We start from the raw sequence: 25581 nt of genomic DNA, 5'->3' as shown, positions 1-25581 counted from the left end.
AACATAAAATTTGACATACCAATTAGGATCTGGCTAAAAAAACTTGAATCAGTTATAGAACCCATCGCCCTTTATGGTTGTGAGGTCTGGGGTCCGCTCACCAACCAAGAATTCACAAAATGTGACAATCACCAAATTGAGAGACTGCATGCAGAATTCTGCAAAAATATCCTCTGTGTACAACGTAGAACAWCAAATAATGCATGCAAAGCAGAATTAGGCCATTCCCAAACCTTTTATAACAAAGCCATCACGTACAGAGAGATGAACCTGGACAAGAGTCCCCTAAGCAAGCTGGTCCTGGGGCTCTTTTCACAAACACAAACACACCCCCAGAGCCCCAGGACAGCAACACAATTAGACCTAACCAAATCATGAGAAAACAAAAAGATAATTACTTGATACAACTGAGTAAACTAGAATGCTATTTGGCCCTAAACAGAAAGTACACCGTGGCAGAATACCTGACCACTGTGACTGACCCAAACTTAAGGAAAGCTTTGACTATGTACAGACTCAGTGAGCATAGCCTTGCTATTGAGAAAGGCTGCCGTAGGCAGACCTGGCTTTCAAGAGAAGACAGGCTATGTGCACACTGCCCACAAAATTAGGTAGAAACTGAGCTGCACTTTCTAACCTCCTGCCAAATGTATGACCATATTAGAGATACATATTTCCCTACACAGATGCACAAAGAATTCGAAAACAAACCCGATTTTGATAAACTCCCATATATACTGGGTGAAATACCACAGTGTGCCATCACAGCAGCAAGATTTGTGACCTGTTGCCACAAGAAAAGGTCAACCAGTGAAGAACAAACACCACTGTCAATACAACTCATATTTATTTTCCCTTTTGCACTTTAACCATTTGTACATCGTTACATCACTGTATATATACATAATTTGACATTTGTAATGTCTTTATTCTTTTGGAACTTCTGTAATGTTTACTGTTAATTTTGATTGTTTATTTCACTTTTGTATATTATCTACTTCACTTCCTTTGGCAATGTTAACATATGTTTCCCATGCCAATAAAGCCCCTTGAATTGATTTGAATTGAATTGAGAGAGCGAGAAAGAGAGTGAGAGGGAAAGAGAGAGAGCGAGAGGGAGAGAGGGAGAGAGGTGTGTGGTGCAGCTCATACCACTTGTTATCACGTCTTTATTTTACAGACAGAACCATTTTCATGCCAGAGTTTCTTGGAACAGCAAGAGGGACAAATAGTCTAATCTTTATTTGATTATAAAAAGAGAAAGAAAACAAAGAATCTGGAGTGAGCCTTGATGATGGGGCAAGCCATGTGTTTGTGTGTGAGAGTGTGTTTGTATTTATTACAGATCCCTATTAGCTCTTGCCAAGGCAGCAGCGACTCTTCCTGGGGTCCAGCAACATTAAAACTCTTCGGGCTAGGGGGCAGTATTTTCACGTCCGGATGAAAAGCGTGCCCAAAGTAAACTGCCTGCTACTCAGGCCCAGAAGCTAGGATATGCATATAATTGGTAGATTCAGATAGAGTATTTTCTAAAGTTTCTAAAACTGTTAACATAATATCTGTGAGTATAACAGAACTGATATGGCAGGCCAAAACCTGAGAAAAATCCATCCAGGAAAAAATTAATTGAGGTCACTCTCTTTTCAATGGGTTTCTATGTGGATCTAGATTTCTGTGGCACTTGCTTGCAGTTCCTATCGCTTACACTAGATGTCAACAGTCTTTAGAAATTGGTTGATGTTTTTCCTTTGAGAAATGAAGAAGTAGGGCTGTTCAGAACGAGGGTTGAGTCTAGTGTACTGTTGTGGTTGGGGCGCGCGACCTGAAAGCTCGCTCCACTTTGTTTTCGTCCAGTATTGAACACAGTTTATCCAGTCTTAAATTTTATTGATTATTTACGTAAAAAAATACCTAAAGTTGTATTAGGAAAGTTGTTTGAAATGTTTGGAACAAGTTTACAGGTAACTTATTAGATATTTTGTAGTCATGTTGCGCGAGTTGGAACCGTTGTTTTTCTGAATCAAACGCGCCAAAAAAAATGACATTTTGGAGATATAACGACGGAATTTATCGAACAAAAGGACCGTTTGTGATGTTTATGGGACATTTTGGAGTGCCAACAAAATAACTTCTTCAAAGGTATGGCATGAATTATATCGTTATTTCTGAGTTTTGTGTCGCGCCTGGCGGGATGAAATATGATTGTCTGTGTTTGTTTGATGGGGTGCTGTCCTCAGATAATCGCATGGTTTGCTTTCTCCGTAAAGCCTTTTTGAAATCTGACACGTTGGCTCGATTAGCAACAAGTGTAGCTTTAATTTGTTGTATTGCATGTGTGATTTCATGAAAGTTTAATATTTATAGTAATTTAATTTGAATTTGGCGCTCTGCCATTCCACCGGATGTTGTCGAGGGGTTCCACTAGCGGAACGTCTAGCCGTAACAGGTTTAAGGCAGTTAAATACAATTTAAAATATTACATGAAATTACATTTCAAAACACTTTTCACAATAACATAAAGTGTGTGCCCTCAGGCCACTACTCTACTACCACATATCTCCAATATAAAATCTATGTGTACGTGTGTGTAGAATGTGTGTCTTATTATGTGTGTGTGTCTCTTCACAGTCCCCGCTGTTCCAATTAAGGCGTCCCGCTTGCGGGACAGCTTCCGATGAAACTGGAGGGCGCGCAATTCAAATAAATAATCATAAACATTATGGATATTAAACATTTAGGTACATACAAGTGTCTTATATCGGTTAAAAGCTTAGATTCTTGTTAATCTAACTGCACTGTCCGATTTACAGTAAGCTTTACAGCGAAAGCATGCCATGCGATTCTTTGAGGACGGCGCCCCACATGAAAATATTTTTCCACCGGCACAGATTTCATAAATTCACAAATAGCGATGAAATATTCACTTACTTTTTGAAAATCTTCCTCTGATTTGTCATCCAAAGGGTCCCAGCTATAACATGTAGTGTCGTTTTGTTAGATAAAATCCTTTATATCCCAAAAAGTCTTCAGTTGGCGCCATCGTTTTGAGTAATCCAATACGTTTCTATTTAATCATCAGATACCATAAAATGTAATTAAACTATAATTTTCATACAGAAAGAAGTATGTTCAATAGGAAAGCGATATGAGCAGGTGCGCGTCCTCTTCATCTTGCGCGCATACACAAATTTCCAAGTCTGTGTCCCTGTAGTAAAACTGATATTTCTTACTCATTTTGGAAGAAACAAGCCTGAAACCTTGAACAAAGACTACTGATACCCAGTGGAAGCCATAGGAATTGCATAATGGGAGCTAGATTTAATTATTTCCCTGTATGTTCCATTGGAAGAGCATGGTCTGTCAAAAAAAATGTTATGTCTGGTTGGTTTTTCTTTGGATTTTCTCCTACCATATCTATTGTGTTATAGTCTCTTACATTATTTTAACATTTATAAAAACTTCAGAGTGTTTTCTTTCCAATGGTACCAATTATATGCATATCCTGGCATCAGGGCCTGAGCAACAGGCAGTTTACTTTGGGCATGTCAGTCAGGTGGAAATTGAGAAAAATAGACCCTAGCCTGAAGAAGTTCATAAGGTGTATTGTTATGTGTTTAAAAAAAAATCTTATTCTACTGCTTGCATCAGTTACCTGAAGTGGAATAGAGTTTGATGTAGTCATGGCTCTATGTAGTACTGTACTCCCATAGTCTGTTTTGGACTTAGGGACTGTGAAGAGACATTTGGTGGCATGTTTTGTGTGGTATGCATGGGTGACTGAGCTGTGTGCTAGTAGTTTAAACATACAGCTCGGTGTATTCAGCTGGTCAACACTTCTTACAAAAACAAGTAGTGATGAAGTCAATCTCTCCTCCACTTTGAGCCATGAGAGAGTTAGCTCACTGTGTACATTTAAGGTAATTTTCAGGAGGTCCCTCTTTGTGGCACCTGACCACACGACTGAACAGTAGTCCAGGTGCGATAAAACTAGGGCCTGTAGGTCCTGCCTTGTTGATAGTGTTGTTAAAAAGGCAGAGCAGCGCTTTATTATGGACAGACTTCTCCCCATCTTAGCTACTGTTGTATCAATATGTTTTGACCATGACAGTTTACAATCCAGGGTTACGCCAAGCAGTTTAGTCAGTGTTCACATGCCCGAACACCTTGAATGCCTGCCTTATGCAAAAGAACACGATCCTGCCAGCCACTGACAGGGAAGGAGTCTGCAGCTTAAGAATACAAATCAAATCGTATTTGTCACATGCACCGAATACCACAGGTGTAGACCTTACAGTGAAATGCTTACTTACAAGTCCTTAACCAACAATGCTTTAAGAAGTTTTAAGAAAAATAAGTGTTAAGTAGAAAATAGATAAGGAAAAAATAGGGGGAAAAAGTAACAAATAATTAAAGAGCAGCAGTAAAATAACAATAGCTATATACAGGGGGTACTGGTACAGAGTCAATGTGCGGGGGCACCGGTTAGTATAGGTAATTGAGGTAATATATACATGTAGGTAGAGTTAAAGTATCTCATTAGTCTACTGTGGATTCATCTCCTTCCTTCATCAACACTGGTCTGAAAACATAGGACAGGTGAAATCACTATGGTCTTGTCTACCCAGTATTTGCTGACATTATTCCAGCTCTTTAACATCAGTGCAGCTGAAGGAAAGGAGATGAGGTGACTAGGAGAGGATGTTACATTAGTCTATTAAGACACAACCACAGTTCTTTTCCTCCAGGGCCAATTTCCTGCTCGGCTGGCTGGATCACATGCCATCACTTACATCATCGAAACAGCACATCTTTAGATAACCTTCAAACACCTATATGGGCAACATGAGAGAAGTACCATTGCATGCATGAACGCACACATTACACACACACATGCATGCACACAACACTGTAGTTGACCCATGCATTTATGGGAAGTGAACCTAGCTACTTCTCTCTCGGGTGAACTCTTTCTCAATACAGAAATACAGCAGCACTAGAATAGATGTTGAGAGAGAGAGCTAGGTGTAAAGGATGGATGTTGAGAGAGAGAGCTAGGTGTAAAGGATGGATGTTGAGAGAGAGAGCTAGGTGAAAGGATGGATGTTGAGAGAGAGAGCTAGGTGTAAAGGATGGATGTTGAGAGAGAGCTAGGTGTAAAGATGGATGGGAAGAAGAGCTAGGTGTAAAGGATGGATTGAGAGAGAGAGCTAGGTGTAAAGGATGGATGTTGAGAGAGAGAGTTAGGTGTAAAGGATGGATGTTGAGATAGAGAACTAGTATAAAGGATGGGTGTTGAGATAGAGAGCTAGGTGTAAAGAGGGTTGTTGAGATAGAGAGCTAGGTGTAAAGATGGTGTTGAGATAGAGAGCTAGGTTAAAGGCATGGGTGTTGAGATAGAGAGCTAGGTGTAAAGGATGGGTGTTGAGATAGAGAGCTAGGTGTAAAGGATGGGTGTTGAGATAGAGAACTAGGTGTTAAAAATCACAAGCAAGTGAGTTTCAGGCTTAAAAGTGTTATGGTGTAACTGAAATGTTAAACAGTGCTGATCAAAAAGTCAGAATATTACATTTATTGTATTTATTTATTAAATTTAGAAATGTGTGCAGAAGGATAAAATACCTTCGAGATTGACTGAAGGTTTTGAAATGTTCTGAGTAGGTTACTAATATATCCATCTAAAAATAAACATTGCCCGTATCTCAGCAACCAAAGCACAGTAGCAAGAGAGAAAGAGAAGCTCGGCCAACAGACATGTCCATTTACAATGCAGTACATTTTAGTCATTTCGCCGGATACTATTAGCCAGAACAATATGAAATAAGTGCTGAATAACTGCCCACAAATGGTAATCTTGGGAAAACCAAAAAATCTGTATAACTGAATACTTTGTACATTTTGATGTACTACCAAAGACTCCTCCCCATCCCTGTTACCCATGATGCAGTAAAAGCTTTAGCCAATATGAAATGGGTTTGGGACTGAGGTGGAAACAAGCTGAATCAGATGAAATGGTGCACTAGGTGGATGTTAGCTGCAGTAAATACACATACGTAGTGAGTCAAGACTTATTTGAGTTCTAAGCACCAGAGAAAAAACATAACACGCACGTAGCTAAGCCTCCAGTTGTAATTATTAGTGCAAAATATCATCATGCATCATGAAATTAATGAAATACATGGCTGTATTCTCAGAGCTCATAACCGTCTCTTGTGCCCCTTATCTAACATGGCCCTTTGATAACATACTTCAAGCTTTATCACACAAAACATTACACAAGGAGAAGAATATGGCCCTGATCATCATCATTATCGCAATGCGGAGGAACCATAATAAAGGCACACACACACACACAATAAAGGCCACCAGATGGTGTTTTCATTAAAAACTATTTGGCTGATAAAATAATCCACTGAGCCACTTGGTTTGGTAGTCTGGACTGCACTTTACATTACGATATGGAGCTGAACCACTAGGGGAAAAACACACTGTCTATGTGTGTGTGTGTTAACCCAACACACCAGGGGGTGAATTCTACTCAGTGAGATGAATCATTCAAACTTTAGAACATACGTTGCAGATAGAAATGTACGTAGAAATGTAATGACTAGAGCTGGCATAGTACCGAATCCCTATTCTACATGGTAGATTATCATGTCTGTTGAAGACATTTTTATCTAAGCGTTCTGTAATGTTTTCCTCCCTCCTGAAGAGTCCCCGTATGGTTCCTCCTTCCTAGAAAGCATAAACCAAATACCGATTTAAACACATGCACACATAGACACACACACAGAGAGGCTGGTGGGAGGAGCTATAAGAGGACGGGCTCATTGTAATGGCTGGAATGGAATTAATGGAACGGTATCAAACACATCAAACATATGGAACCCACGTTTGACTCGGTTCCATTGATTCTGATATAGTGATATCAGGGAGATCAGAACCTCGATTGGCTTATTACTCTCTCGTCTTATGGTCTTAAATCAGCATTTATTGATCTGAACTTAGTTCAACTGATTGCTGACCCCACTCGTTTGAATATAAAGAATCCTGCTAAATCAACTCCGATCTCATACTTAAAAATAACCCTCATAAATACAAAACTAGTGGTGTCTTTGATATGGACCTCAGTGATCACTGTCCCATAGTCTGTCAGAAACACAAAGTTGCCTAAAACGAAACCATGCCTTATCACTTAGAGAAACTTTAAACCCTTCCATGAGCAACAATCCTTAATGACCTTTGCCATTCCAACTTGCCCTTGAACCATTCGCTAGTATGTTTATCTATGCATCTGATAAACATGCTCCAATGAAGAGATTAAGACTTAAAGATAGAGTCAATCCATGGTTCATGCCAGATCTTGCTGAGTTAAATCAGCTAAGGAACAAAGCTTGGTCTGAAGCAAGACAGACACATTGGTAGCCCTGCTGACTGGCTGACCTTCAGACAACTTAGAAACAAATGTACTGCCTCTATAAAAAGGGCTAAGTCAATCTATTTCATGAATTCCCTTTCTGACCCTCGTGGCGATCCAGCTATGCTTTGGAAGGATATTAAATTGACAAAGACAATTTAACACAGACAAAAGCGAAATAACTGACACCTTTAAACAATATTTTATTGCAGCAGACCATTCATTTGAAAGGGGACAATGAAAGGACTGTTCATGACACAGGCTCATCTGGTTATCCCTCATTCTCTACAAGATAATTCTTTGCAATGCTAGTCAAAATATGCCATACACTGTCTTATACTTAATTCAAATGTTAATCACAGACTCGCCTGCTACTGTAAATGGAGACCCACTGGTCTCTCTTCGGCAAGTCACTACTAAGGAAGTTCTGGACGCTCTCTTAGATGTTGATGTTAAATAGTCCACTGGGGCAGACATGCTTGACCCGTGTCTTCTACGGCTTGCTGCACCTCTGATTGTGGAGCCCTTGGCACATATTTAATCAATCCATTCTCTTGAGTATTAGTACTAAGGTGTGGAAGTCGTCCCTTGTTCTCCCACTCCACAAAGGTGGTGATCCCTGCGATCTTAATAATTAAAATGGCCCAATATCAAAACTTTAATACCTAGCTAAAATATTAGAACTCTTGGTAAATTCTGTTGTCGCTTTTAGATCATCCAGAGGGGGACAAAGTTACAGGTCGGCAGGCAGACTCAGGGACAGGCAGAGTAGTCAGGCAGGCAGGCTCGGAGTCAGGACAGGCAAGGGTCAAAACCAGGAGGACGAGAAAAGAGAGACTGGAAAAAGCAGGAGCTGAGACACAAACCGCTGGTTGACTTGAACAAACAAGATGAACTGGCAACAGACAAACAGAGAAAACAGGTATAAATACACAGGGGACAATGAGGAAGATGGGTGACACCTGGGAGGGGGGTGGAGACAATCACAAAGACAGGTGAAACAGATCAGGGTGTGTCACTGTCAGGTGGATGAATTATCTTGGCAAAGGATAAATGCTCACTAACAGGGATGTAAACAAATTTGTATACAAAATTTGAGAGAAATAAGCTTTTTGTGCGTATGGAAAATGTCAGCGATTTTTTTAGTTCATGAAACATGTTGTTTATATTTTTGTTCAGTATACATGCACACAGCAACCTCTGTGTTAAAACCTCTAGATTCAGTCTACCACTCAACCTTGCGTTTTTTCACTGGTGATAATTTCCATGCACATCATTGTCTCTTATATAGTTCTGTTGGCTGGGAATCTTTGACTACCAGAAGGGCCCAACATGTGCTTTATATACAAATAATAGCCCTTCTCCAGAAACTCTGATACTACCTCACTTCTAAATTGGAAATCTAGTATCTATAAGATTCACTCTCAAGAGTGGTTGGTTCTAGAGGTCTCCTCTGAGTTAGGGGAGACTGGTTTCAGTTACTATGCACCTCAGTCCTGGAATTGTTATTTATTTATTTAACTAGGCAAGTCAGTTAAGAACAAATTCTTACTTACAAATGACAGGGGAACAGTGGGTTAACTGCCTTGTTCATTGGCAGAACAACAGATTTTTACCTTGTCAGCTCAGGGATTCGATCCAGCAACCTTTCGGTTACTAGTCCAACACTCTAACCACTAGGCTACCTGCCGGAATGACATATAGGTCACTAAAACTTATTTGGTCCCAAAAGGTTAATGCACTTGTTTTGATTGATTGTATATATTATTTCTACTGGCATTTTGAATGTAACGTAATTTATTTTAAATGTTGTAACTGCAATTTTGTAGTTATCATGCTTGAACTGTTGTTCTCAGGGAACCATTGGAAATGAGACCCTGGTCACAATGAGTTCCCCTGGTTAAACAAAGGTTAATAATACAAACATGATTCCATTCCAGCCATTACAATGAGCCTGTCCTCCTACAGCTCCCCCCACCAGCCTCCTCTGACACACATATACATACACATATGCATCCCTGCATGTGCCTGTGTCTGTTTTTGAGTGTCTGTGTGTGTGCTGTTTAGCTGAGGCCTGGGAGAAGGGCTGAAGTGTAGCTGACGGCTCTCTGTATTGGCAGAGCAGACCCTGGCATGCTATGAGACGCTGTGTGTGTGTGAAGTGTTGGACGCTGGCTAGCTGTTTGACAAAAGGCCATTCTTACCAGAGGGAGGGAGAGAGGGATAGAGAGAGGGAGGGATCCGAGGAGTCTGCCAAGTGCACCCAGACAGAATCCTGGAAGAACGAGAACCAAAGATCAGATTCTGGTGTCTGAGCTATCAACACTATCAGTATCTTAAATCGATGGTAAAATGTTTTATGTTCAAATACATCCAAAGAGGCTTGCGGTGCTATAATCAYAAATAATGTCCATGTGTAGGCCTGATGCTCGACAACGAGTTAAAGCACATCAGTGGAGGCTGCTGAAGGGAGGACGGCTCATAATAATGGCTGGAATGGAGTCAATGGAATGGTATCAAACACGTGGTTTCTATGTGGTTGATACCATGCCATTGACTCCATTCCAGCCATTATTATGAGCCGTCCTCCCCTTAGCAGCTCTCACTGAAGCACATACATGAACAAATAAATGTACTACCAAACAAATAGTTTTAGAACATTTTTCAAAAACAATGCATTAGGGACAGCGAGGATGGAAAGGTTTTGGAAAGATCTCCATTTAAGGGAGGAAAGCGTTGGCCGTTTTCATTGAACTCTACACTATCACACACACAAATACCACATCCTAATGAATTGGGCCGCTGCAAGCCTGCAAGTACTGGCACCTCGCACTTTCTACTGTGAGTACTGGTACTAAAAGTAACTTGTATTAAGACATTGCATCTAGCCTTACAAGGCAATAAAAACACTAGCCTATATGAAGAAACAAACCGTGACACGCTGGATGTACACATACGCAGTGGCACACATGACGTACACACATATGCAGAAGCAGAGGGTTGAAGATCCCAGAGATGCTTTATGGCTCCCTTAACCTCCCACAATAACTTTTCCACTTCTTACCCCCTTCTTTTTCACTAGGGCCTCTCTCTCTCTCTCTCCATTTCTCCCTCTCTCGCTCACTCTCTGATGACTCATTTCTCTGTGTGTAATGTCTGATCAAATCTAGTTATTAAAGAGGGCGAGGTCTTTTTCCCGTTGCTGTAGTTCTGAGCGATTAGGGCTTTCTGGTCTGTTCAGTTTCGGTTAGATTATTAAAAAATAACCATGGTTTTGATTATTGTTTTAAACATTAAATGCACAATGCAATGTGTAGGTTGAATGCTGTAACAACAGATGTAAAATAAATAAAAAAGTCCCATGATGCTAGTGACTGCCCATTACTGCTTATCACTTATTAACCATAATTTATTCACATTACTTTGCTTTAATAAAATACAGTGCATTCAGGAAGTATTCAGACCACTTGACTTCTTCCACATTTGGTGACTTTATAGCCTTAATCTAAAATGGATTAAATTGTTGTTGTTTATTCATCAATCTAGACACAATACCCCATAATTGCAAAGCAAAAACAAGTTTAGAATTTTTTGCAAATTTATACAAAATAAAAACTGAAAATATCACATATTTACGTAAGTATTCAGACCCTTTACTCAGTAATTTGTTGAAGCACCTTTGGCAGTGATTACAGCCTTGAGTCTTCTTGGGTATGACGCTACAAGCAGGTATATCTCACTGGTCACCCCCAAATCCAATTCCTCCTTTGGTCGCCTTTCCTTCCAGTTRTCTGCTGCCAATGACTGGAACGAACTACAAAAATCACTGAAGCTGGAGACTCACATCTCCCTCACCAGCTGTCAGAGCAGCTTACAGATCACTGCACCTGTACATAGATGGGCTGTTTACAGATGGGCTATCTACCTCATCCCCATACTGTATTTATTTATTTATCTTGCTCCTTTGCACCCCAGTATCTCTACTTGCACATTCATCTTCTGCACATCTATCATTACTGTGTTTAATTGCTATATTGTAATTACTTCGCCACCATGGCCTATTTATTGCCTTAACTCCCTTATCTTACCTCATTTGCACTCACTGTATATAGACTTTTGTTTTTTTCTACTGTATTATTGACTGTATGTTTTGTTTATTCCATGTGTAACTCTGTGTTGTTGTATGTGTCGAATTGCTATGCTTTATCTTGGCCAGGTCGCAGTTGCAAATTAGAACTTGTTCTCAACTAGCCTACCTGGCTAAATAAAGGTGAAATAAAATAAAATAAAATAAGCTTGGCACACCTGAATTTGGGGAGTTTCTCCCAATCTTCTCTGCAGATACTCTCAAGCTCTGTCAGGTTGAAAGGGGAGCGTAGCTGCACAGCTATTTTTAGGTCTCTTCAGAGATGTTCGATCAGGTTCAAGTCCGGGCTCTAGCTGGGCCAATCAAGGACATTCAGAGACTTGTCCCGAAGCCACTCCTGCGTTGTCTTGGCTGTGTGCTTAGGGTCGTTGTCCTATTGGAAGGTGAACCTTCGTCTCAGTCTGAGGTCCTGAGCACTCTGGAGCAGGTTTTCATCAAGGATCTCTCTGTACTTGCTCCGTTCATTCTTCCCTCCATCCTGACTAGTCTCCCAGTGCCTGCCACTGAAAAACATCCCTACAGCATGATGCTGCCACCACCATGCTTCACAGTAGGGATGGTGCCAGGTTTCCTCCAGACATGATGGTTGGAATTCAGGCCAAAGAGTTCAATCTTGGTTTTATCGGACCAGAGAATCTTGTTTCTCATGGTCTGAGAGTCATTAGGTGCCTTTTGGAAAACTCCAAGCGGGCTGGACATGTGCCTTTCACTGAGGAGTGGCTTCCGTCTGGCCACTCTACCATAAAGGCCTGATTGGTGGAGTGCTGCAGAGATGGTTGTCCTTCTGGAAGGTTCTCCCATCTCCAAAGAGGAACTCTGTAGCTGTCAGTGACCATCGGGTTCTTGTGCATCTCTCTGACCAAGGCCCTTCTACCCCATTTAAGAATGATGGAGGCCACTGTGTTATTGGGGACCTTCAATGCTACCAAAATGTGTTGGTACCCTTCCCCAGATCTGTGCCTTGACACAATCTTGTCTCTGAGGTTTACGGACAATTCCTTCTACCTCATTGCTTGGTTTTTGCTCTGACATCCACTGTCTGGAGGACTGTCAGAGTGACCATTGGGTTCTCAAAATCACTATTTTAGTAGTTCTTCAAAGTAAATAAGGCATACTTTTATGAATGCTGAATACCAACTATCAATCACTTAGATCATAATTTTCAAGTAGAGATACCTCGCAAAGCAACTACCCTCTCGATCGCGCATTCTCTCCCTTTCCCTGTCTGCCCCAGACGAGCATAACATAGTAGGCGTAAAAGAAACACCCAGACCAGACAAGTAACACGCAATGGATTATGGTCATTGTAGTTAATTACCACGTTTTCTGCGCTAAACCAGAGAGGAAGAGGAAAAGCGAGAGGGATATCTAGGCCCAAAATCTGTCTTCTCCAGCGGGTGCCGTTTTTTTCGGGCTTGATCTGATTTATCTCTAGAGAAACTGCACAATGTGCGCATTGAGCTGCCAGGAAGAAAAACAATGAACAAAATGGAATTCAAATATGTGGTCCTTGTTGGCAAAAACAATAACACATATAATGATTAAAAGGGAAGACAAAATTACAAACATTAATTTATATTGACATCCTAAAAAGTGTCACTATTCACTGCACTTTTCCCTAACCTTAAAAATCAACCATATTCATTTCACATTAAATAAATCTATTCATTGCACATCATACCCATCATTCAAATATATACACCTGACCAGCAGTATGGGGCACAAGGGGCAGTAAATTAGCTAATGTAAATATTTCATGAAGTATCGTTTACATAGTATTATACTTTTAGTCTGAAACAGCTCACATTTCATCCTTGGTACTGTGTGTGAGTGAGTGAGTGAGTGAGTGAGTGAGTGAGTGAGTGAGTGAGTGAGTGAGTGAGTGAGTGAGTGACAGGGAGAAAAAGAAAGAGAGAGAGTGTGAGAGAGATCTGCCCAATGCATTCTGATAAACTATCATTTCCCTGTGTTTCCATGGTGATTGAGTTATATTTGAGGTTGACTCAATGATTCAGAGGAGAGCTTGGCATTCATCTCTCATTCTCCTACATCTGATGCACAGCACTTAAAAACACACCAGGCTTCAAAGTTCTTCATCAAGCAAAAAATTGAATAAAATATAATAGGAATATAATATATCCATTTGCGTTCTTTGAAAGTCAATTTGCCAGAACACAATGATTCTGTAAAGAGATTGAAATTAGTAATTTTAGCTATCAAATGTCACATCCAAATTCTTCCATAAGAACTGAATATACTACTGTAGATAAAGACTATAAATATGCACACTTATCTGCACAACAAATATAGAATGTTTTCTTCAAAGACCCTCATGTATCTACAGTTAGGATTCAACCCCATATTACTCAGAATCTAAAAGAGTTCTCTACCGTACATTCTGTGGCTTCTCTCTGTATATAATCTCTGGCTAGAAGACCATGTACTAAAGCTGTTATTTCCTCTTGAGATTGACGACCAGATTGTCATGTAGCCCACACACAAGCTTGCACGCACGATTGACACCCAGCTTGTCATATAGCATACTATACAACAAATACATGTGATTAAAAGCAGAACTCATATTTCAAGACATGGTACAGTATATGAGCAGGGTTGGGGAGTAACGGATATGTAATCCATTACATGTAAGGGATTATAAAAACGGTAACTGTAATCCGTTACGTTACCAGCAAAAATATTGTAATCAGATTACTTTTAAATTCAGAAAGGATGTTTGCGGGGGAAAAAAATCGGACACTGTATTGTTTTTTTGTCGCAATGCTTTGCTTTATCTTGGCCAGGTCGCAGTTGTAAATGAGAACTTGTTCTCAACTGGCCTACCTGGTTAAATAAAATAATAATAATAAAGTCTGACCACAAGTCAGAGACCACCATGATGACACACCAAATGTGTTTGATGGATCGCAGGAAAAGAGAAGGAATAGGCTTTTGTAGGCTACAGTCCAAGCTATGTCTTCCAATGGTGCGACTGCTGTCGGCATCCAAAGATTATCCAACTTCAATAAGCACTTGGAGGTAAGGACGACAGCAGTGGGGTAGTCTATGGCGATACAGATATCACTTATTGATATCTACATGGCGCATTGATGTGAATCACACTGCTGGGCTCTCATTTAGCTATTTACGCCTTACGGATTGTAGCCGTTGTGGACGGCTGTTCACAAAACTAAATGTGTATTTAAACCCAATAAATGGTTGAATTCAAGAAGTTTAAGCTGCCTATCAATAATTGTTTTGGACAGCCAGTGAAAAATGCGTTCCTGCAACATCTGCATAATGCAGATCCCAGCCTATGGAATGAAAGTGAAGCTTTTATTGCTCAATCTAATACATGCTGGGAAAAAATCCATAGGCCTAATGGACACATGTTCAAACTTGCACACTTTGGATAGACTTAACGGGGCAATCTGTAGTTGCTACATCCATTTTTGGAATGATAAATTATATATAATACCAGTCAAAAGTTTGGACACACCTACTCAAAATAAAGGGTTTTCCTTTATTTTACTGTTTTCTACATTGTGGAATAATAGTGAAGACATCACAACTATGAAATAACACATATGGAATCATGTAGTAACCAAAAAAGTGTTAGGCAAATCAAAATACATTTTATATTTGAGATTCTTCAAAGTAGCCACCCTTTGCCTTGATGACAGCTTCTACAGCGGGCAGACCGACAGGTCATGTGGAGGCTGCTACAGCGGGCAGACCGACAGGTCATGTGGAGGCTGCTACAGCGGGCAGACCGACAGGTCATGTGGAGGCTTCACAAGCGGGCAGACGACAGGTCATGTGGAGGCTGCTACAGCGGGCAGACCGACAGGTCAATGTGGGAGGCTGGCTACAGCGGGCAGACCGACAGGTCATGTGGAGGCTGCTACAGCGGGCAGACCGACAGGTTCATGTGGAGGCTGCTACAGCGGGCAGACGACAGGTCATGTGGAGGCTGCTACAGCGGGCAGACCGACAGGTCATGTGGAGGCTGCTACAGCGGGCAGACGACAGGTCATGTGGAGGCTGCTACAGCGGGGCAGACGACAGGTCATGTGGAGGCTGCTACAGCGGGCAGACCGACAGGTCATGTGGAGGCTGCTACAGCGGGCAGACCGACAGGGTATGTGGAGGCTGCTACAGCGGGCAGACCGACAGGTCATGTGGAGGCTGCTACAGCGGGCAGACCGACAGGTCATGTGGAGGCTGCTACAGGCGGGCAGACCGACAGGTCATGTGGAGGCTGCTACAGCGGGCAGACGACAGGTCATGTGGAGGCTGCTACAGCGGGCAGACCGACAGGTCATGTGGAGGCTGCTACAGCGGGGCAGACGACAGGTCATGTGGAGGCTGCTACAGCGGGCAGACCGACAGGTCATGTGGAGGCTGCTACAGCGGGCAGACAGACAGGTCATGTGGAGGCTGCTACAGCGGGCAGACCGACAGGTCATGTGGAGGCTGCTACAGCGGGCAGAACAGACAGGTCCATGTGGAGGCTTGCTACAGCGGGAGACGCGACAGGTCCATGTGGAGCGGCCACAGCGGGCAGACAGACAGGTCATGTGGAGGCTGCTACAGCGGGCAGACCGACAGGTCCATGTGGAGGCTGCTACAGCGGGCAGACCGACAGGTCATAGTGGAGAGGCTGCTAACAGCGGGCAGACCCGACACGGTCATGTGGAGGCTGCTACAGCGGGCAGACCGACAGGTCATGTGGAGGCTGCTACAGCGGGCAGACCGACAGGTCATGTGGAGGCTGCTACAGCGGGCAGACGAACAGGTCATGTGGAGGCTGCTACAGCGGGCAGACCGACAGGTACATGTGGAGGCTGCTACAGCGGGCAGACCGACAGGCTCATGTGGAGGCTGCTACAGCGGGCAGACAGACAGGTTTCCTTGGACAGAATGTGTTTCTGGGAACCAGATGAATGCCAGTACATGTATATTATTCTTAATATGTAGTCAGTGCTAGAGAGGGTCAATACAAACCCTTCACAGAATGAAGGGGCAACAATGAGTTGAGGAGAAATACATTACACTATAATACAACTGTAATCCTGAATGAACCGTGTAGCTACAGTACTTATAACTAGCCTCAGCAGAGGGCGATAAACAGAACAGGGTAGTGTATTCATCTAATTGTGGCATGACAGTCATCTACTGTAATTATATTTACTGAGGTGCACCAAAGGACGAAGAGCAGAGGAAAAAAGCTTCCCCTAAGGATAGAGCGCAGATAGAGGGGGGAAGCAGATCTTATTGAAGAAAGAAAAGAGGGATGGAGGAATGAATAACTGCAGAAGTATAGCTGCAGCAAGCCAGACAGAACCACTTGATCTGTAAGCTTGTGTGTGTGGATGTGTGTGTATATGTGTGTAGCACTAAGCTCCTGAACTGACCCCCAGAGAGAGAGAGATAGAGTACAGAGGGAGAGGGAGAACCAGTCATGTGTGGAGAACACACAGCATTGGAACACTAGATCAAATGAACAGCGCAGAATCGTCTAAAATGCATGAATCCATTTGGCTCCCCGGGCCCCGCCCCCTCGGTCTCTCTCTCTTCTTTCCTCACTCCCTCCATCCCTCCACTGTGCCAGTCTGAGTGCAGGTCAGATGAGGACTGTTATCAGTGCGCTCACAGAAACAGCTCTCAGCTCTGCTTTGTAACACACTTTTTTTTCTAGTTTTCATCCACACAATTCCAGAGACAGAGTGACAGAGGAAAAAAATATTTTGCAAACCCACTGCAGTAGAGAACAAGGAGAAGAGAGGGAAGGGGGTGGGGGAGAAGAGAACGAGGGAGGAGAGGAAGGGGAAGGAGGGGTGGAGGTGGGAGGAGGAGAGAAGGGGGAAGGAGAGGTGAGGGCGGTGTGAGTGGGGTAGTTTGGTGTGAGAGCAGCACAGATATAAACAGCATCAGAGTATAACGTCCGCCTGCCACTGTCCTCCCTCCCTCCCTCCTGCCTCCCTCCCTCCACCCTCCATCCTCTCATCAAAAGTGTGCACCCGCCTCGCTCTGACAGAGCACCAAAATCACCACAGTGCATGCTGGGTAAAGGCGAGGGTAAATCAGGACAAACGCAGGGACTAAGGATACTGTGGGGGAAAAAAGAAGATAGATAAAGATGGAGAATGAAGGGAGGGGAGGAGGAGAGAAGAGGGGATTGTGAAACGAAATCTGCTAGTTTCAGCGAGTTCAGGTATCTTACATGGCATCCTGTTCCTGTGTCTGATGCAAGTTTGTGAAAACGCGTATTGTTACATTTATTGCCATCGCATCGAGTCATTGTTTCAGGGTTGAGCAAATGAAAATAAACATGTATTTCCGTGAAGACGTACCAACTAAACTGGTAACCACTTCCACACTACAAGGGCTTTTTTAAGCATGTGTGTTTCAGCTGGAGGCAGCAAGGGAATGTTGATTGTAACGAATCACATGGTTCCGATTGCACTGTAAGGGGCTTGTCACATCATGAGAGACCAATCAGCATCATCTTGGTTAAACAAAGAATAAAATATAATATACAGTGCATTTGGAATGTATTCAGATCCCTTGACTTATTCCACATTGTGTAATGTTAGTCTTATTCAAATGTATTTTTTTTTATATCCTCATTAAACCTACACACAATAATAACACAAAAACAGGTTTTTAGAAGAAAAAATATATACATCACATTTACATAAGTATTCAGACCCTTTACTCAGTACTTTGTTGAAGCACCTTTGGCAGCGAATACAGCCTTGAGTCTTCTTGGGTATGACACTACAAGCTTGGCACATCTGTATTTGGGGAATTTCTCCCATTCTTCTCTGCAGATCCTCACAAGCTCTCTCATCCTCTGTCTGGATGGGGAGCGTCGCTGTACAGCTATTTTTAGGTCTCTCCAGAGATGTTTGATCAGGTTCAAGTATAGGCTCTGGCTGGGCCACTCAAGGACATTCAGAGACTTGTCTCGAAGCCACTCCTGCGTTMTCTTGGCTGTGTGCTTAGGGTCATTGTCCTGTTAGAAGATGAAACTTCGCCTCAGTCCTGAGAATTCAGGAGCAGGATTTCAACAGGGATCTCTGTACTTTGCTCCATTCATCTTTCCCTCCATCCTAACTAGTCTCCCAGTCCCTGCCACTGAAAAACATCCCCACAGCATGATGCTGCCACCACCATGCTTCACCATAAGGATGGTGCCAGGTTTCCTCCAGACGTGACGCTTGGCATTCAGGCCAAAGAGTTCAATCTTGGTTTCATCAGACCAGAACATTTTGTTTCTCATGGTCTGAGAGTCCTTTTGGCAAAATCCAAGTGGGCTGTCATGTGCCTTTTACTGAGGAGTGGCTTCTGTCTGGCCACTCTACCATAAAGCCCTGATTGGTGGAATGCTACAGAGATGGTTGTCCTTCTCAAAGGTTCTCCCATCTCCAGAGAAACTCTGGAGGTCTGTAAGAGTCACCATTGGGTTCTTGGTCACCTCCCTGACCAAGGCCCTTCTCCCCCGATTGCTTATATAGACAGGTGTGTGCATTTCCAAATCAGGTCCAATCAATTTAACTTACCACAGGTGGATTCCAATCAAGTTGTAGAAACATCTCAAGGATGATCAATGGAAACAGGATGTACCTGAGCTCAATTTCGAGTCTCGTAGCGAAGGGTCTGGATACTTATGTGAATAAGGTATTTCAGTTTTTTTTATTTGTAATTAATTTGCCAAAATGTCTAAAACCCTGTTGTCATTATAGGGTATTGTGTGTAGATTGATGCAGATTTGTATTTATTTAATCAAACTGGCCTTCTTAAGACTAGTTGAGTATCTGGAGCATCAGCATTTGTGGGTTCGATTACAGGTTCAAAATGGCAAGAAACAAATAACTTTCTTCTGAAACTCGTCAGTCTATTCTTGTTCTGAGAAGTGAAGGCTCTTCCATGTGAGAAATTGCCAGAAACTGAAGATCCCATACAATGCTGTGTACTACTCCCTTCACAGAACAGTGCAAACTGGCTCTAAACAGAATAGAAAGAATAGTGGGAGGCCCCGGTGCACAACTGAGCAAGAGGACAAGTACATTAGTGTGTCTAGTTTGAGAAACAGACACCTCACAAGTCCTTAACTGGCAGCTTCATTAAATAATACCCGCAAAACACCAGTCTCAACGTCAACAGTGAAGAGGWGACTCCGAGATACTGGCCTTCTAGGCAGAGTTGCAAAGAAAAAGTCATATCTCAGACTTGCCAATAAAAATAAAAGATTAAGATGGGCAAAAGAACACAGATTCTGGACAGTGGAACTCTGCCTAGAAGGCAGACATCCCGGAGTGGCCGCTTCACTGTTGACGTTGAGACTGGTGTTTTGCGGGTACTACGCAAAAAACAAAGCAGACCTCATGCCTTTCAAGCAACTTTTTTCAAATCATCATTAGTCGTATCATGTAGCCTTACAATGTATTAAAAATCAAAACATATAGCCCAATGTTTGTAGAACAAGTTACATTATTAACTTTAAATTGAGCATATAGGAGTACCTATTTTTGTTAACGCCTCAACACAGAACACATATAGCCCAATGTTTGTAGAACAAGTTACATTATTAACTTTAAATTGAGCATATAGGAGTACCTATTTTTGTTAACGCCTCCCTCAAATAATTTTGAGAAAATATTTGTTCAATTGTATTCTTCATACTATAAAATAATGCCACGGAATTATAAAGCAAATCTTGTCTGCTAAATTAACTAGTGTAGCAGACAGCCAAATGGCATAGCCAGATCAGGACCTAACATCAGGAAAACTCAGAGTATGCTATTCTGTTCTTATGAAATAGACTACATTTTCTTCATATCATGTTTCTTCAGACCTGTCTAAAATATATAATGGATTTATTGTGAAGGTGTAGGCTATATTACATGTATTTATTAGACTTTTTAAAGATGTGTGGAAGCCAGGAGACGCTAAATGTATTAATGTTAATTAACTGTCAATTAGTAATTGCTTGACAATCACCGGCTGACATAATTTTGTGACCGCCACAGCCCTAAGTGGGACTATCATTTGTTTTTCAACAGGACAATGACCCAAAACACACCTCCAGGCTGTGTAAGGGCTATTTGACCAAGAAGGAGAGTGATGGAGTGCTGCATTAGATGACCTGGCCTCCACAATCACCCAACCTCAACCCAAATGAGATGGTTTGGGATAAGTTGGACCACAGAGTGAAGGAAAAGCAGCCAACAAGTGCTCAGCATATGTGGGAACTCCTTCAAGATTGTTGGAAAAGCATTCCTCATGAAGCTGGTTGAGAGAATGCCAAGAGCGTGCAAGGCTGTCATCAAGGCAAAGGCTGGCTACTTTGAAGAGAGCGAGAGAGAGAGAGGATTGAGAGAAAGGGAAGCGAGAGAGAGATGGAGAGAGTGCAAGAGAAAGACCGTGGCTAGTGTTTGTTTCTTGGCAGAGCCACAGGAAGCAGTCTGAATCCTGAGTCCACACACTGTGGCATTCCAGCCAGGCCAGGCCATGCCATTCACCAAACACCACAACAAAGTAAAGACAGAAAACAAACATTGTGAAAATGAATAAATAAACTTTTGTACAATTAACTTGCTGAAGTCAGACCCATGACACTTTAACACATACTGTACTCAGTATTTACAGACTAAAGAGAGAGAGCGAGAGAGAGAAAGTTTCTACACTACTCTGGCTCCATGCTTTAAGTTCTGTGTTCTGTGTTATTCTCCTCCCACCCCCTACATCCTCCTCCGAATGGTCTCCTCCGTTGTCCCAGAGGTCTCCAGGAGAATGTGATAGGTTGCCAAACTGCAAATAGGTCAGCAATAGGGGCCCAAAGATTTTCTCCAAACTCCTCCTCCAAATGGTCCGTTCCAGCAGCGCCGGTGCCAAAACCTGGATACCACATTGGCCGAGCCCTAGCTAGCTAGGAAACCTGCCAAACCTTGTCACAGTCACAGCTAGCCTAGCTCTACAGTAAGTACCAAGCACACTCCCTTTGACAGCTACACAGAATTAAATTTCACTACCTATGTGAGGAAAGTTGGACAAAGAAGATATCAAACTCTGCCAGATGTCGACCAGGAAGATAGAAAACTACAACTCATAAACAATGTGATGTCACATTGGTAACCAAACTACAGGCGGAATTCCATGGATTCTAGAACCATAAAGATTTGTCAGGGGACAGGACAGATTTTTCTTTCTCTCTCTTTTCACTTTGTCCTCTTCTCTCAGAAGAGTGGACTGGACCAGTCTCTGTCTTAGACCTGAGCTCACATTGCTCCACAGTTGGCGACAACAGCCTTTTGGAAATCTCTAGGAAAAATGTTTCACTACTTCTTTGTCTCCGTCTCTCTCTATTAAAGACTACTACTCCTACACCTTTCTTTCGCACATGCAAACTTTAAAGTGTTAGCAAGTGCATTGTTAACCCTTTGGCCTATATGGATAAAACACATTTTATTCGTCACATGCTTCGTAAACAACAGATGTAGACTAACAGTGAAGGTCTTACTTCCTTAAATTTGGATAGGACCAAATGTAAATGTTTCTAACAGAAGAAATATGAGAAGCATATGCATAACCATGGTAGAATGTTACTGTACAGCCACTGCGTTCCAATCAGTGACCAAAACTGCAATTTTCAACCTGTATATGGGTTGTTGTCATGGTAGTTGTTATGGTGCCCTAGTAGCAGCCTAAGCAAAGAGCTCCTGTAAATATGTACAGAATTTAATCATGTGTTTTAAATAGAGATTTTTTAAATCAGCTGTTTTGTTTTTGATAAAATAGTTTTGTTGCATATTTATTGCATATTTCTAGTGGTTTTGACCCACAGATTTGCAGATGGACTGGCAGGTCAAATCTAATTATTTTTGTTTGAATGATGCATCTGGACACTGTACCATCTTTTTTGTTTCACCTGGCTGTTGATCTTTTGAAAACATCTTTTGAAGAGTCACCTGAAGCTTGAGGAAGCTGAGGCAGAGGGCACGTAGTGAGGACGACTGGCTACTATTCTGAACTGTGTGTGCTGAACTTTCTGGTGCCCAGAGCTGCTGAGGCATCACCCAAGTGGGTGTCATACATTGTGAAGGAGGAGAAGTCCAGTAGCAACATGACTCAGGCTGGTTCCCAGAGTAGCCCTCTACATCACCAGACTCTTCATCAACCATCTCCCTGATCACCTTCCTCTGATCAAGCCATGAACGGTCCCTCTCCATCTTTGGATGATGTATGAATTCAAAATATTTGGCCTCTATTGGTTGACCTAACTATAGCTAGGCTACTCATGATGTATTTCTTGTTTGTTTTATGCTTTTGAAGCGCTTTGAGACTTATGAAAAGTGCTATGTTATAAATTATTATTATTCAAATATAATTAGAATAGCCAATCAACATGTGTGTAATACTTCAGCAAAAACAAAATAACAACTACAGAAGAAAACATATGGTCTGCATCCCAAATGGCACCCATTCTCTTATTTTGTGCATTACATTACATATAGGGAATAGGGTGCCATTTGGGACTCATTGGCCTACATGGTTTCAATGTAAATATGATGTCCCGATTCCAAACAAGACATTTTAAAACTTTTGTCATTTAGGAGACGCTCTTATCCAGAGGGACTTACAATTAATGCATTAATCTTAACATAGCTATGTGAGACACATCACAATCGTATCAAGTACATTTTCCCTCAACAAAATATTTATAAGAAAAGTCAGTGCTAGTGGAACAGAGAAGTGGCTCGAAGGCGTCGTGAGAGTTATTTAAGATACTCTTCAAAGAGGTAGGGTTTAAGTCATTTTCGAAAGATGGGCAGTGACTCTGCTGTCCTAACTTCAGGGGGAAGCTTGTTCCACCATTGGGGTACCAGGACAGAGAAGAGCTTTTGACTGGGCTAAAAACGGGAGCTTCCCTCCCGTAAGGATTGAGAGGGCCAAGAGAGCGGAGCGGAGTGCTCGGGTTGGGATGTAGGGTTTGAGCATTGACTGAACGTAAGGAAGTGCAGTTCCCTTGCTGCTCCGTAGGTAAGCACCAGGGTTTGAAGATGACGCAAGCTTCGACTGGAAGTCAATGGAGTGTGCGGAGGAGCGGGGTGACATGCGAGAACTTAGGAAGGTTGAACACTAGGCGGGCTGTGGGATTCTGGATAAGTTGCAGGGGTTTGATGGCACAAGGAGGGAGCCCAGCGAACAGAGAGTTGCAGTAGTCCAGACAGGAGATGACAAGTGCCTGGATTAGGACCTGCGCTGCTCCCTGTGTGAGGAAAGGTCGTACTCTACGGATGTTGTAGAGCATCAACCTGCAGGAGCGAGTCACTGCTTTGATGTTTGCAGAGAACAACAGGGTGTTGTCCAGGGTCACACCAAAGTTCTTTGCACTCTGGGAGGGGGACACCGTGGAGTTGACAACCGTGATGGAGGTCTTGGAGCGGGCAGGCCTTTCCCGGGAGAAGGAGCAGCTCTGTTTTGTCAGTTGCTGTAGAGAAAAAAGGAGAGGGCCTAGAAATGAGCCCTGCGGGACACCAGTAGTGAGAGCACATGGTGCAGACACAGATCCTCTCCACGCTACCTGGTAGAAGCGACCTGCCAGGTAGGATGCAATCCAGGAATGTGCCGAGCTTGAGACAAACAACCCTGAGACAGTGGAGAGGAGGATCTGATGGTTCACTGTGTCGAATGCAGCAGACAGATCTAGGAGGATGAGAACAAAGGAGAGAGAGAGTAAGCTTTGGAAGAGCAGAGAGCCTCTGTGAGAGAGGAGTGCGGTCTCATTTGAGTGAGCTGCTTTGAAGCCTGACTGATTAGAGTCAAGAACATTGTTCTGAGAGAGACAACGAGAGAGCTGGTCAGAGACAGCACACTCAAGTGTTTTGGAAAGAAAAGGGATACGGGTCTGTAGTTTTGACGTCAGAGGGGTACAGTGTTGGTTTCTTGAGGAGGGGAGCGACTCTGGGCATCTTGAAGTCAGAGGGGATGCAGCAAGTGGTCAGTGATGAGTTGATGAGGGAAGTGAGGAATGGGAGAAGGTCTCCAGAGATGGTCTGGAGAAGGGAGGAGGGGATAGGATTGAATGGGCAGGTTGTCGGGCGGCCAGACACCACTAGATGCAGGATTTCATCTGGAGAAAGAGACAAAAAAGGAAACAATGTAGTGAGAGACCTGGAGGGAAGTTGCAGTGAGATTAGTAGGTGAACAGCCTCTAGTGGAGATGAGGTCAAGCGTATTGCATGCCTTGTGAGTGGACGTGGATTGGAAAGGGTGTAAAGAAATGTAAAGAAAGAGGTGGAACATTTTTTATTGAAGTCAGGCGTCGGGAGGTTAAAGTCGCCAAGTACAATGAGTGGTGAGCCATCGTCTGGAAATTAGGTTATCAAGATGTCAAGCTCATAGACTTTCCAAGGGGCCCTGGTGGGCGATAGATGACAACAATGTTAAGCTAGAGTGGACAAGTGACAGCATGGAATTCAAATGAGGTAGACAGATGAGAGAGGGGAAAAGAGAAAATCTCCACTTAGGAGAAGAGAGTAGCACTACGCCACCACCGCGACAACCAGATGCTCTCGGACTATGAGAGAACACAGTCAGATAACGAAAGAGCAGCTTGAGTAGCAGTGTTCTCTGGGGAAATCAATGTCTCTGTCAGAGCCAAAAAGTGTAGGGACTGAAGGGCAACATAGGCCGGGATGAACTCAGCCTTATTGACCACAGATCGGCAGTTCCAAACTGTGCAGGGAAACTAGGAATTCCACTTTGGTTGTGCACGCAGAGTACAATAAATTAGAAAAGGTTGCAGTCATGGGGTGGAGAGCGTCTGTAAAACCTACAGGGAGATGAGCAAACGGGGATGGGAAACACACACATACTTGCCAAAGCTACAAAATGAGATCATCAGAAAATAACTAGCTAAGATACTCAAGTGAGAGAGTGGTGTGGAGTCTTCCTTTCTTTCCTTCCTCCAAAAACTACGCAGAACAATTCCACCGAACAACTTTGTTTCGGC

The 25581-nt window shown here is 42.7% G+C and overlaps 1 protein-coding gene across 15 annotated transcripts in view; it reads right to left on the bottom strand.

Moving 5' to 3' along the window:
- LOC111955014 (thyroid hormone receptor beta) overlaps window positions 1–25581 on the bottom strand; it is a 104021-nt gene that overhangs the window by 34182 nt on the left and 44258 nt on the right. For 7 of the 15 annotated variants that reach the window (XM_023975038.2, XM_023975030.2, XM_023975043.3 and 4 more), the window contains exon 2: window positions 9619–9689. The exons of the other annotated variants lie outside the window; for them this stretch is intronic. The gene's annotated coding sequence lies outside the window, so the exon portion shown is untranslated. The remainder of the gene's footprint in view (window positions 1–9618; window positions 9690–25581) is intronic. 15 annotated transcript variants of the gene reach the window in all.

The sequence above is a fragment of the Salvelinus sp. IW2-2015 genome, linkage group LG30, assembly GCF_002910315.2.
Source record: "Salvelinus sp. IW2-2015 linkage group LG30, ASM291031v2, whole genome shotgun sequence".
NCBI lineage: Eukaryota > Metazoa > Chordata > Actinopteri > Salmoniformes > Salmonidae > Salvelinus > Salvelinus sp. IW2-2015.
Note: the sequence above shows the minus strand (reverse complement) of the source record. Positions and strands in the feature narration are given on the sequence as shown.